A 14,221-nucleotide genomic window follows, 5' to 3' on the forward strand; every position below is an offset into this window, starting at 1 on the left:
TCTGAACGCTTGCCCAAGTTCATACTGGCATAGGCTGGAAATCCAGTGTTGAATGGTGAAGATCATTGCCTCAGAAGGTCTGCTTTTAATTGCCATGGTGCTGCCACTATCTCTAAGACTTATGGAGAAAGTCAAGGCAGGTACATGAAGAGTACATTCAGTACTAAATTTTATTTTTATTTTAGCAATAGTGACACAAGGTGTTAGAGTATTTTCCATACTTAATGGACTGAAAGCGTAAGAAAAATATGTGGCTTTTTTCCAGTTGTGTATCATTGGGCCAAACATTCTTCATATGCAGCAAATAAATTGTGCATTAAAATTCTTTCTGAGTTGTAAACTCTCTGGACACTGAGTGTAAATTGCATATTAACAGAGAAACATAAGAAGGGTCAGACAAGTTATCCAACAATGTGGAAGTTGCATGTTAAAACAAAAAACAAAATAACATAAACACACATTTGGTCTTACTGGAAAAATGTAAAATGCAAGTCACAGATAGATCAACAAAGTCTGTGCATAGAGCCTAGATTAGTAGTTACATATGTACATGTTATCATGACCAAATCTTTAAGAAATGATATGCAGCAAATAATTATATTTAAATATTTCCCTTTAAAATAGAGAAAAAATCTTAGTGGTAAGAAGAAATCATAAGTATATTCAGTCACAATACATTGTGGGTTCAATCTAATTACATGAGAAAATTCAGTCTGGGATACAGATCAAAAATGTGAGATCAAAGATAAAAATGGGATAGTAGAACAATATTTTTAATATAAGCTTAAAATCTATCCCAAAACTGCCAAAACAATAAAATATTAATAAAATAAACAATTGAGTAGCCAAGTCCACTAGAGCATTGGCAATATAAATTACCACTCTAAAGAAGAAACTGCAAGTGAATTAATATCTAGTAGTCATTCTATATTGCTATCTGGCTTCATTACCACTTTATTGAATAAAATATCAAAGAAAATATTTTTAAATTTTATATTAAATGAATAAAATTCAGTAGCCAGTGATGGAAAACCATACAATCACAACCTTTATCCTGGTGGGACTGACAGATGACCCTCAACTTCAGATTCCAATTTTTATGTTTCTGTTTCTCACATACATGTTTAGTATAACTGGGAATCTGACTATCATATTCCTCACTTTAGTGGATCCTCACCTTAAAACACCCATGTACTATTTCCTACAAAAGTTTGCTTTATTAGAAGTTTCATTTACAACTGCTTGTATCCCTAGATATTTATACAACATAGCAACAGGTGACAGGTCAATTACATATACTATTTGTATTATTCAAGTGTTTTTTACTGATGTCTTTGGAGTAACAGAGTTTTTTCTCCTGGCCATCATGTCCTATGACCGTTATGTGGCCATCTGCAAACCCCTGCATTATATGACCATCATGAACAGCAGAGTCTGCCAGAGGCTTGTCCTCTGCTGTTGGATATCTGGCTTGTTGATCATATTACCACCACTTATTCTGTTCCTAAATTTAAAATTCTGTGACTCAAATATAATTGATTATTTTTTCTGTGATGCCTCTCCTATCTTGAAGATTTCATGCTCAGATACATGGCTCATAGAACAGTTGGTTATTGTCTCTGCTGTGCTGACCTTCATTCTGACCCTTGTGTGTGTTGTTCTATCCTAGATTTACATCATCAAAACCATTGTAAGACTCCCCTCTTCCCAGCAAAGGAAAAGAGCTTTTTCTACCTGTTCTTCTCACATGATTGTGGTTTCCATCACCTATGGCAGCTGTATCTTCGTCTATGTCAAACCATCAGCAAAGGAATCAGTGGCTATTAACAAGGGTGTGACAGTTCTAATGACATCAATTGCTCCTATGTTGAACCCATTCATTTACACTCTGAGAAACAAACAAGTGAGACAAGCTTTCAGTGATTCTTTCAAAAAACTCGTACTTGTGTCCAAGAAGCAAAAGACTGCTCAAGCCTAGAAATAAAATATAAAGTAATGCATAAACCATTAACTGCCAAACCGTCTGTCTCTTTTTGATCTGATCTCTATTGAGGTTAATGTTCTCAAACATTTCTTGTACCCAGAATGAACACCCTCTACCACATGAGTTCACTCCTTTAATCCCCCGAAAACAAAATCTTTTTCTTCCTAGAAAAGTCTTTTTCTTCCTAGAAAAGATCCTAATTAGAAGTGATAACAATTATCTAGTGAATATAGTGAAAGTGAAGTCACTCAGTCGTGTCTGACTCTTTGCTACCCTGTGGAGTATAGCCCACCAGGCTCCTCTGTCCACGGGATTTTCCAGGCAAGAATACTGGAGTGGGTTGCCATTTCCTCCCCAGGGGATCTTCCCAACCCAGGAATCAAACCCAGGTCTCCCTGCATTGGCTGCATTGCAGGCAGATGCTTTAACCTCTGAACCACCAGGGAAGCCTGATTTTACTCTAATCTAGCAAACACAATTGGAAAAGAAAAAAAATTTAATGCAAATCAAACATGGAAATAAGTGTCTTATTATATTTTCTTAGACTTGCAAAAAAATTATTTAAAGTGCTCTTCCACCCTTCCAATGTAAATGTTGCTGAAATTTTTAATTGATTAAAATTTATTGAGTGCTTAGTTCATGGCAGGTCACAATCCAGACATCTTTTAAGCTGGTAATATTCCTAAGTGTATTTAGCTTGCTAATAATGCTATAGTACCAAAAAAAAAAAATGTTTAAACACCTTTAATCAGAAAGAAGTAATGTGTTCCTATTGAAAAGTAAAGAAAACAAAAATAAATACATGTCTAAATAAATGTCATTTTAAATGGCCGCAGAATTTAACATCTATGATCCTACAGTTTATCATAAATAAATGAACACATATAAACACACACATATCAGTGCTGAAATTTTAAAATTAAAAGATTCCCAGATTATACATAATAAATAATATCTTAAATAAATGTAAGGAAAAGCTCTTTTCAACATGTGTTGTGCTTAGTCGCTCAGTCATGTCCAACTCTTTGCAACCCCATGGACTGAAGCCCACCAGGCTCTTCTGTCCATGGGGATTCTCCAGGCAAAAATACTGGAGTGGGTTGCCATGCCCTCCTCCAGGGGATCTTCCCAACCCAGGGATCAAACCCAGGTCTCCCACATTGTGAGTGGATTCTTTGCCATCTGAGCTACCAGGGAAGTTTTTTTTCTAAATGGGTATGAGTTATTCTAAGTAAAATGTCAAATTTTTAATTGCAGTTGATAAATTGAATATTATTGCCAAAAATGTTCAACTGTCAAACTAAAATATAAATAATTTATGTAGCCAAACTCAAAATGTAGCCAAATTAAGCAATAAATTTTGTATATCATGGAAACAATTTTTTTTTAAAAAATCTAAAAACAAACCAACTATATATATGAATGTCTAAGATAACTGCAAAGGAAGTTTGAAAGAAAATTTATAATTGAAGTAACAGTTAATGAAATAAATGACTTACAGGTCAGAAGACTGCAAAATGTCGATTTTTCTGAAAGAGTTCATAAGACTACTAAATAACTTTTCATATTGTTTTTTCTGCCATCTCTCTAAGATGCAGGCCCCATGAGCATCCTTTGGACTTTCTCTCGGTATCTCTAGGATTTTGCATTTGCTGTTGTCTCTGTAAAAAAAAAAAAAAAAAAAAAAAAAAAAAAGAGTTCTTTGCCTCATTTTTCCATTGTGTGCATGCTCAGTCGTCTCCAACTTTTTGCAACCTCATGGACTGACAGGCTTCTCTGTCCATGGAATTTTCCAGGCAAAAATACTGGAGTAGGTTGCCATTCTTTCACTACACTTCTATTTTTCATTTAGGTCTCAATTTATATTTTATTTCCACTTAAAGCTATTACTTCTCCCCACTGTCCACCACCACCACAGAAACATACAATGTACTCTGAAGAAATTGTCTATTTAACCTGCCTTTTAGACCTAAGCTTTCTCTTCTATAGCACTCATGTCACTAAAACTTTTTTTTATATTGTGCATCTAAAATCTGACACAATGGCAAAAATTGTATGCATAATTCATATATATAAAAGTAGTAAAAAAAATTATACTGAAAACATTACCTTCAAATATGTTAAATGAAAAAGCCTCCCAATCCCTTAAAAAAATATTTCTTAAGGAAAAATGCCAATCTCTTACATGAAAAAATAATTGTAAAAGAATCAAATGGATGGTTTCCAGATTATGATGGCAGACCAGGAAGATCCTGAGCTCCCTCTTCTCATGGACACATTAAAACCACAGCTACATATAAAACAATTGTCCCTGAGAATGACTTTAAGACTAGCAGAACAGATTTTGTACAACTAAGGATGTGAAGAAAAGACCACATCAAGACTGGTGGGAGGGATAGAAATTCAATCTAGTAAGAAGACCCCACACCCCTGGTGTGGTGACCAACAAGCAGGGTAGATACCAAAATGCTGAGGTTCTCACTAAGTAACAAGGGATCTGAAGCTCCCCTTACTCAGCTTCCCAGCCCTAGGAACCCGCACCAGGAATATGAACTGTGCAACATCTGGTTTTGAAAACCAATAGGGCTTATGTTTGGCAGGGCCAGCATGCGTGCATGCTAAGTCACTTCAGTTGTGTCCAACTTTTTGTGACCCAGTGGACCCCATATAGACCACCAGGCTCCTCTGCCCATGGGATTCTCTAGGCAAGAATACTGGAGTGGGTTGCCATGCCCTTCTGCAGGGAAAGCCAGAGAGCTGTGAAAAACTGAGACTCCACTCTCGAAAGGTTCAGGCACAAGCTCACTCTAAGTCACTCTAAGCTTGCAGAGGTACAAGCTTAAAAAACACTGAGTCACAGGAGGAGATTCATTGACTAATTTTAGTGTATGTACCAGAGAGGCAAGGATCTGGTGGAAATTTCTCCAGGATAGAAGTTCTGGTAGGCACCATTGTTTTACTCTTAGCCACCTAGCTAGCCCATCACTGGCAGGTGCCATTTCTGTCATTCTCCATCAATCTAGCTAACATAAGGGTACCTTCCTTCTGTAGCCAGTTTGTTGAGTAATTTTAATCATGTGTTCAACATCACTCATTATAAGAGAAATGCAAATCCAGACCACAATGAGGCATCATCTCACACTGGCCAGAATGGCCATCATAAAAATTCTGCCAACAATAAATGGCTGGAGAGGTGTGGAGAAAGGGGAACCTTCTTACACTGTTGGTTGGGAATGCAAACTGGTACGGCCACTATAGAGAACAGTGTGAAGATTCCTTAAAAATCTGGGAATAGAACTGCTATATGACCCAGCAATCACACTGCTTGACATATACACAGAAAAAAAAAAAAAAAACAGAATTGAAAGAGATACATGCACCATGTTCATTGCAGCATTATTTATTATTAGGACATGGAAGCAATGTAGATGTCCATCAGCAGATGAATGGATAAGAAAGTTGTGGTACATATACAACTATGAAAAGAAAGGCATTTGAGTCAGTTCTAATGAAGTGGATGAACCTAGAGACTTTTATACAGAGTGAAGTAAGTCAGAAATAGAAAGACAAATACTGTATCTTAACACATATACATGGAATCTAGAAGGATGGTACCAACGATCCCACATACAAGGCAGCAAAGGAGACACAGACGTAAAGACTTCTGGACTCAGTGGGAGGAGAGGGTGGCATGATTTGAAAACATATTCTTGAAACATGTACATACCAGATGTAGAATGGATGACCAAGGTGAGTTCGTTGCATGAAGCAGGGCACCCAAGGCTGGTGCTCTATGAAAACCTGGTGGGATGGAGTGGGGAGGGAATTAGGATGGGGCTTCAGGTTGCAGGGACACATGTGTATCAATGACTGATTAATATGGATGTATTGCAAAAGGCATCACAATATTATAGAGTAATTATCCTCCAATTAAAATAAATAAATAAGTTATCTTAAAAATCAAATAAAAGGCTAAGGCTGGAAAAGACCTTGCAAACTCTTTTGTCCAGCCCTTACCATACCACTTGTGGAGACCTAAAAATAATTTTTTTTAATCATGAAATGGTTTGAATTTGTCAAATGCATTTTCTGCATCTAATGACATGGTCATGTTGTTTACATCCTTCATTCTGTTAGTGTGATGCATCATATATATTAATTTTCATATGTTGAAACATTCTTGCATCCCTGGGGTGAATCACACTTGGACATGGTGTATGATTCATTCCATGTGCTGTTAAATTCATATTCTGCTGAGGATTTTTGTATCTATATCCATCAAAAATGTTGCCCTAAAGTTTTCTTTATTGAAGTAACATGTTTGGCTTGGGAGTCATAAAATAAAATAAATTTGGAATGGCTTCATCTCAGTTCAAATTGTTAGAAGAATTTGAGAAGGATTGACTTTAATTCTTTAAATATTTGATAGAAATCTATCAGCAAAACATCTTATTTATAATTTCCCGTTAGATTTATTTTTTAAATATGAATTTTAAGTGTATTATTTAATTTATAGATATTTGGAGACTTTATGGAAATCTCTCTTTAATTACAATTTAATTCTGCTGTTGTCAAAAAACAGTCTTTGTGGGAAGAATGTTTTTACACTTACTGAGATGTATTGTATGGTTCCAAATATGATTTATCTTAATAAATGTTCAGTGTGCACTGAAAAGAATGTATATTCTGCAATTGTTGCATGAAATAGTCTATATATGCCTGTTGCTGCTGCTGCTGCTAACTCGCTTCAGTCGTGTCCTACTCTGTGCGACCTCATAGATGGCAGCCCACTAGGCTCCTCTGTCCCCGGGATTCTCCAGGCAAGAATACTGGAGTGGGTTGCCATTTCCTTCTCCAATGTATAAAAGTGAAAAGTGAAAGTGAAGTCGCTCAGTCGTGTCCGACTCCTAGCGACCTCATGGACTGCAGCCTCCCAGGCTCCTCCGTCCATGGGATTTTCCAGGCAAGAGTACTGGAGTGGGGTGTTATTGCCTTCTCTGATAGATGCCTGTTAGGCTTCAGTAATTTATAGTTTTCATATTTTCAGTTTCCATGTTGATTTTCTGCTTAGTTGTTTATCCTGTAATTAGTTGATAGTTTTGCTCAAGTATTCCACATCCATAATGATTTTCTGTTTTTTCTGCCAATTATTGAGAGGGGAGTATTTAAATATCATATTATAGTTGTATATTTGTCTAGTTCTTCTTGTAGTCTATCAGGTTTTGCTTCATGTATTTTGAAACTCTGTTATTCAGAGAATAAAATTTAAGAATTTTTATGTCACTTTAATAAACTTTTTTATTCATTGTGATACTTTATTTATTCCTGGTAAACTTTGCTTTAAAATCTAATTTGTCTAGTGTTAATACGGCATCTGGTCCCATTACTTCATGGGAAATAGATGGGGAAACAGTGGAAACAGTGTCAGACTTTATTTTTGGGGGCTCCAAAATCACTGCAGATGGTGATTACAGCCATGAAATTAAAAGATGCTTACTCCTTGGAAGGAAAGTTATGACCAACCTAGATAGCATATTCAAAAGCAGAGACATTATTTCGCCAACAAAGGTCCGTCTAGTCAAGATTATGGTTTATCCAGTGGTCATGTATGGATGTGAGAGTTGGACTATAAAGAAAGCTGAGCACCGAAGAATTGATACTTTTGAACTGTGGTGTTGGAGAAGACTCTTGAGAGTCCCTTGGACTGCAAGGAGATCCAACCAGTCCATCCTAAAGGAGATCAGTCCTGGGTGTTCATTGGAAGGACTGATGCTGAAGCTGAAACTCCAATACTTTGCCCACCTCATGTGAAGAGTTGACTCATTGGAAAAGTCCTTGATGCTGGGAGGGACTGGGGGCAGGAGGAGAGGGGGATGACAGAGAATGAGGTGGTTGGATGGCATCACCGACTCGATGCACATGAGTTTGGGTGAACTCCGGGAGATGGTGATGGACAGGGAGGCCTGGCGTGCTGCAATTCATGGGGTCACAAAGAGTCAGACACGACTGAGTGACTGAACTGAAATGAACTGAATATAGCTATTCCAGATTTCTTTTAGTTAGTGATAGGAAGTTTTATTCATTTCTGTTCTTTTAATTTTATATTGTTTGTCTCTTTATATTTAAACAAGATTCATTATACATAGCATGTATTTAGGTTTTATTTTAGTTTGAGAACCTGTGCCTATTTATTGGGGTATTTAGACTGTTTACATTGAATGCAATTTTATATGTCTAAGTTTATATCTGTCATCTTGCTAATCACTTTCTATTTGTACCATCTGTTACCTGTTTTCTTTTTTGTCTTTTTTATGCATATTTATGGATTAAGTGAATTTTTATGTTGTGGTTTCATGTCCTGTGTTAGTGACCTGCTGCTGCTATAGAACAATTAGTAGTTTGAAACAATACAAATTTTTTATTTAATCATTTTTTGGGGTCACAAATCCAACGTGAATCTCACTGGGTTAAAATCAAGGTATTTCTTTCTGGAACTTTGGAGCAGGGAGATCTACAATAATTCCTTGACTCTTCAATTTATACAGGCTGCCAACAATTTTTCTCTAATGGACCCTTTTTTCCATCTTCAAAGTCAGCAACACAATATCTCTTTTTTTTCTTCTTTATTTTATTATTATTATTATTTTTTAACTTTACAATATTGTATTGGTTTTGCTATACATCAACATGAATCCACTACGGGTGTACACGTGTTCCCCATCCTGAACCCCCCTCCCACCTCCCTCCCCATACCATCCCTCTGGGTCATCCCAGTGCACCAGCCCCAAGCTTCCTTCAATACTGCATTGAACCTGGACTGGCGATTCATTTCTTATATGATATTATACATGTTTTAATGCCATTCTCCCAAATCATCCCCCTCCTCCCTCTCCCACAGAGTCCAAAAGACTGTTCTATACATTTGTGTCTCTTTTGCTGTCTCGCATACAGTGTTATTGTTACCATCTTTCTAAATTCCATATATATGCATTAGTATACTGTATTGGTATTTTTCTTTCTGGCTTACTTCACTCTGTATAATAGGCTCCAGTTTCAACCACCTCATTAGAACTGATTCAAATGTATTCTTTTTAATGGCTGAGTAACACTCCATTGTGTATATGTACCACAGCTTTCTTATCCATTCATCTGCTGATGGACATCTAGGTTGCTTCTATGTCCTGGCTATAATAAATGGTGCTGCGATGAACATTGGGGTACACGTGTCTCTTTCAATTCAGTGATCAAATACCAATATCTCTCTAACTTTCCTCGTATGTCTCCCACCTCCCTTTTCCACTTCAGGATCCTTGTTATAGTTTTGGGCTCATTTAGATAATCCAGGAAAATTTCCTGCGACTGAGCTGAACTGACCTGAAAGGCAAGATGAACAGAGGTTCGTGACATTGTACAGGAGACAGGGATCAAGACCATTCCCAAGAAAAATAAATGCAAAAGAACAAAATGGCTGTCTAAGGAGGCCTTACAATTAGCTGTGAAAGTAAGGGAAGCAAAAAGCAAAGGAGAAAAGGAAAGATGTACCCATTTGAATGCAGAGTTCCAAAGAATAGCAAGGAGAGATAAGAAAGCCTTCCTCAGCGATTAATGGCAAAAAAAAAAAAAAAAAAGGAAAACAATATAATGGGAAAGACTAGAAATTTCTTCAAGAAAACTAAAGATACCAAGGGAACATTTCATGTGAAGGTGGGCTCGATAAAGGACAGAAATGGTATGGACCTAACAGAAGCAGAAGATATTAAGAAGAGGTGGCAAGAGGGTTCAGGATGGGGAACACATGTATACCTGTGGTGGATGCATTTTGATATATGGCAAAACCAATACAATATTGTAAAGTTAAAAAATAAAATAAATAAAAAAAAATAATACACAGAAGAACTGTACAAAAAAGATCTTCACAACCCAGAAAATCATGATGGTGTGATCACTGACCTAGAGCCAGACATCCTGGAATGTGAAGTCAAGTGAGTCATAGTGAGCATCACTATGAACAAAGCTAGTGGAGGTGATGGAATTCCAGTTGAGCTATTTCAAATCCTGAAAGATAATGCTGTGAAAGTGCTGCACTTATACGTCAGCAAATTTGGAAAACTCAGCAGTGGCCACAGGACTGGAAAAGGTCAGTTTTCATTCCAATCCCAAAGAAAGGCAATGCCAAAGAATGCTCAAACTACTGCACAATTGCACTCATCTCACATACTAGTAAAATAATGCTCAAAATTCTCCAAGCCAGGCTTCAGCAATACATGAACCATGTACTTCCAGACGTTCAAGCTGGTTTTAGAAAAGACAGAGGAACCAGAGATCAAGTTGCCAACATCTGCTGGATCATGGAAAAAGCAAGAGAGTTCCAGAAAAATACCTATTTCTGCTTTATTGACTATGCCAAAGCCTTTGACTGTGTGGATCACAATAAACTGTGGAAAATTCTGAAAGAGATGGGAATACCAGACCACCTGACCTGCCTCTTGAGAAACCTGTATGCAGGTCAGGAAGCAACAGTTAGAACTGGACATGGAACAACGGACTGGTTCCAAATAGGGAATGGAGTACGTCAAGGCTGTATATTGTCACCCTGCTTATTTAACTTATATGCAAGTACATCTTGAGAAATGCTGGGCTGGAGGAAACACAGGCTGGAATCAAGACATGGGCTGAGTGAATTCCGGGAGTTGGTGATGGACAGGGAGGCCTGGCGTGCTGTGGTTCATGGGATCACAAACAGATGGACACGACTGAGCAACTGAACTGAACTGAACTGATGCAAATACACTTATATTATTAACACAATATTAATAAGAAAAGATTTTATAATTGTATAATATACTATGAAAACTGTTAATACAATTTTTTTAATCAGAATACTAATATATGGTCTTTCCAGGTGGTGTTAAAGAATTTTTTTTGGTGGGGGGAAGGTTAGACTCCTCCTATACCAGAGCCTCTTAATGTGAGTCCATTAAGACACCAAAAATCCACCCATGTTGTTGCAAATGGCAAGATTTTCTCCTTTTTTATGACTGAATAATATACCATTATATATATAATGGTATATATACAGTGGTATATATATATAGCACTATTTCTATGTCCATGCACTTAGACTGCCTCCATGTCTTGGCTATTGTGAATAATATGCAATGTACGTATGGATGCATGTATCTTTTTACATTAGTGTTTTCATTTTTTCAGATAAATATCCAGAATTGGAATTGCTGAGTTGTTTCATAATTCTTTTTTTGTATGTTAGTTGCTTAGTCATGTCCAACCCTTTGTGACCCCATGGACTTTAGCCCACCAGGCTCCTCTGTCCATGGAATTCTCCAGGCAAGAATACTGGAGCGGATTGCCATTTCCTTCTCCAGGGGATCTTCCTGGCCCAGGGATTGAACCCAGGTCTCCTGCATTGCAGGAAGATTCTTTACTATCTGAGCTATAGGGAAGTTCCAATTCTCTTATATATATATATATATATATATATATATATATTCATACATGTGTTTTTTATTTTATTTTTTTAATTTTATTTTATTTTTAAACTTTACATAATTGTATTAGTTTTGCCAAATATCAAAATGAATCCACCACAGGTATACATGTGTTCCCCATCCTGAACCCTCCTCCCTCCTCCCTCCCCATACCATCCCTCTGGGTCGTCCCAGTGCACCAGCCCCAAGCATCCAGCATCGTGCATCGAACCTGGACTGGCAACTCGTTTCATACATGATATTTACATGTTTCAATGCCATTCTCCCAAATCTTCCCACCCTCTCCCTCTCCCACAGAGTCCATAAGACTGTTCTATACATCAGTGTCTCTTTGCTGTCTCATACACAGGGTTATTGTTATAATCTTTCTAAATTCCATATATATGCGTTAGTATACTGTATTGGTGTTTTTCTTTCTGGCTTACTTCACTCTGTATAATAGGCTCCAGTTTCATCCACCTCATTAGAACTGATTCAAATGTATTCTTTTTAATCCAATTCTCTTTTTAATTTTATTTCATTTAAATACAATTTGATGTACAATATTGTATTAGTTTCAGGTGTACAGCATATTTACTACTTTTGCAGGCTTATACTCCATTATAGGTGATCACAAGATAATAGCTACAATTCCCTGTGTTATACAGTATATCCTTGTCACTTACTATTTTACACATAGTAGTTTGTATCTGTCAAACCCATACCCCTAATTTCTCCCTCTCCCACTCCTCTCGTTTGATAATCATGTTTGTTTTCTATATCTGTGAGTATGTGTCTGTTTTGCATACATATTCATCTTTTTTTTTATTTTGAATATGAACGATACCTTACAATATTTGTCTTTTTCTATCTGACATGTTTTATTCTCTAGGTCCATCCACATTGCTGCAAATGGTAATTTTTTTGCTCTTTATATATTTATTCTATAAATACTACATTGTACATGTTTCATATCTTAATCCAGTCATCTATTGATGGTCATTGTTTTGCTTCCATGTATTATCTATTGTGAAGAGTTCTCCTATACTGAAGTTCATGCATCTTTTTGAATTGGTGTTTCGTCTTTTCTAGTTATATACCCAGGAGTGAAATTACTAGATAACATGGTAACTCTATTTGTAGTTTTTTGAAAAATGTCCATACTGTTTTCCACACTGGCTGCACTAATTTACATTTCCACCAACTGTGTCTAAGGGTTTCCTTTTCTCCACATTCTTGCCAATGTTTGTTATTTGCAGAATTTTTACTAAACTAACAGATGTGAGGTGATGTCTCATTTTAATTTGCATTTCTTTAATAATCACTAACGTTGAGCACCTTTTTATGTGCTTGGTAGCCATCTGTGTGTCTTCCTTGGGAAAATGCCCATTCAGGTCTTCTGCCATTTTTTTAATTTGATATTTGGCTTTTTTTCTCTTGAGATGCGTAAGCTATTTGTGTATTTTGGATGTTAATATATTGCCAGTCATATATTTTTCAAATATTTTTCCCATTAAGTTGATTCCTTTTCATTTTGTTGATGGTTTATTTCCTTTGCTGTGCACATACTTTTCAGTTTAATTAGGTCCCCACTGTTTATTTTTGCTTTTATTTTTTTTTACTGTAGGAGACATATCAAAAAATGTGATTTATATCAAAGAGTATTCTGCCTATGTTTTCTTCTAGGAGTTTTATTGTTTCCATTCTTACATCAAGGTCTTTAAACCATTTTGAGTTCGTTTTTCATGTGGAGTAAAGGAATGTTTTAATTTCATTGTTTTATAAGTGGCTGTCCAGATTTCCCAGCACCACTTGTTTAAGGAATTGTCTTTTCTCCATTGTATATTTTTGCCTCCTTAACCATAGATTAATTGACCATACATGCATGGATTATTTCTGGGCTTTGTACTCTATTCCATTGATCTATGTGTCTGTTTTTGTGCCAATAACTTGCTGTTTGATTATAATAGCTTTGTAGTATAGTCTGAAGTCAAGGAGCATTAAATCTCTGGTTTTGCTTTTTTTCCCAAGATTGCTTTGGCAATTCAGGGTCTTTTTTGGTTCTATATAATTTGGGGGATTATTTTTTCTAGTTCTTTGAAAAATGTCATGGGTATTTTGATAAGGATTCCATTAAATCTATAGATTGCTTTGGGTAGTATGGACATTTTAGCAATGTCAATTCTTGCAATCCAAGAGCAAATGATATCTTTCCATTTCTTAGTGTCATTTTCCGTTTCCTTCATCAGTGTTTTACAATTTTTAGATATGGATCTTTCACCTCCTTGGTTAAGTTTATTCCTAGGTATTTTTATTCTTCTTGAAGCAATTTCAAACAAAACTGTTTTTTTGTTGGAAAATACATACTTTTTATATATTTATTATTAATATATTATATGTATAATATATTAACAATTATATATTATATCTATTATATATTAATTTTATATATAATATATATTTATATACTAAGTATATATAAAATATATACTTTTATATATTTTATTATTAGCCTATAGAAACACAACTGATTTCTGTGTTTAATCTTGTACTCTTAAGCCTTATTGAATTCATTTATTAGTTCCAATAGTTTTGTTCTCTATATAAACTACTACCATGTCACCTGCAAATAGTGACAATTTCACCTCTTCCCTCCTGGAGTTTTCTATGTTTTGAATTTTTTTAATTAAAATTTTCATTTCACTTTTTGTGATTGATCTGTTCAACTTGTCTGTTTCTTTTTTATTCAGTC

The 14,221-nt window shown here is 35.9% G+C and overlaps 1 pseudogene; it reads left to right on the top strand.

Annotated features, from left to right (window-relative positions):
• The first annotated feature begins 1,024 nt into the window (after positions 1 to 1,024).
• Positions 1,025 to 1,978, top strand: LOC102410595 (annotated as a pseudogene).
• Positions 1,979 to 14,221: the final 12,243 nt, after the last annotated feature.

This window comes from Bubalus bubalis, chromosome 4 (assembly GCF_019923935.1).
Source record: "Bubalus bubalis isolate 160015118507 breed Murrah chromosome 4, NDDB_SH_1, whole genome shotgun sequence".
Lineage (NCBI taxonomy): Eukaryota > Metazoa > Chordata > Mammalia > Artiodactyla > Bovidae > Bubalus > Bubalus bubalis.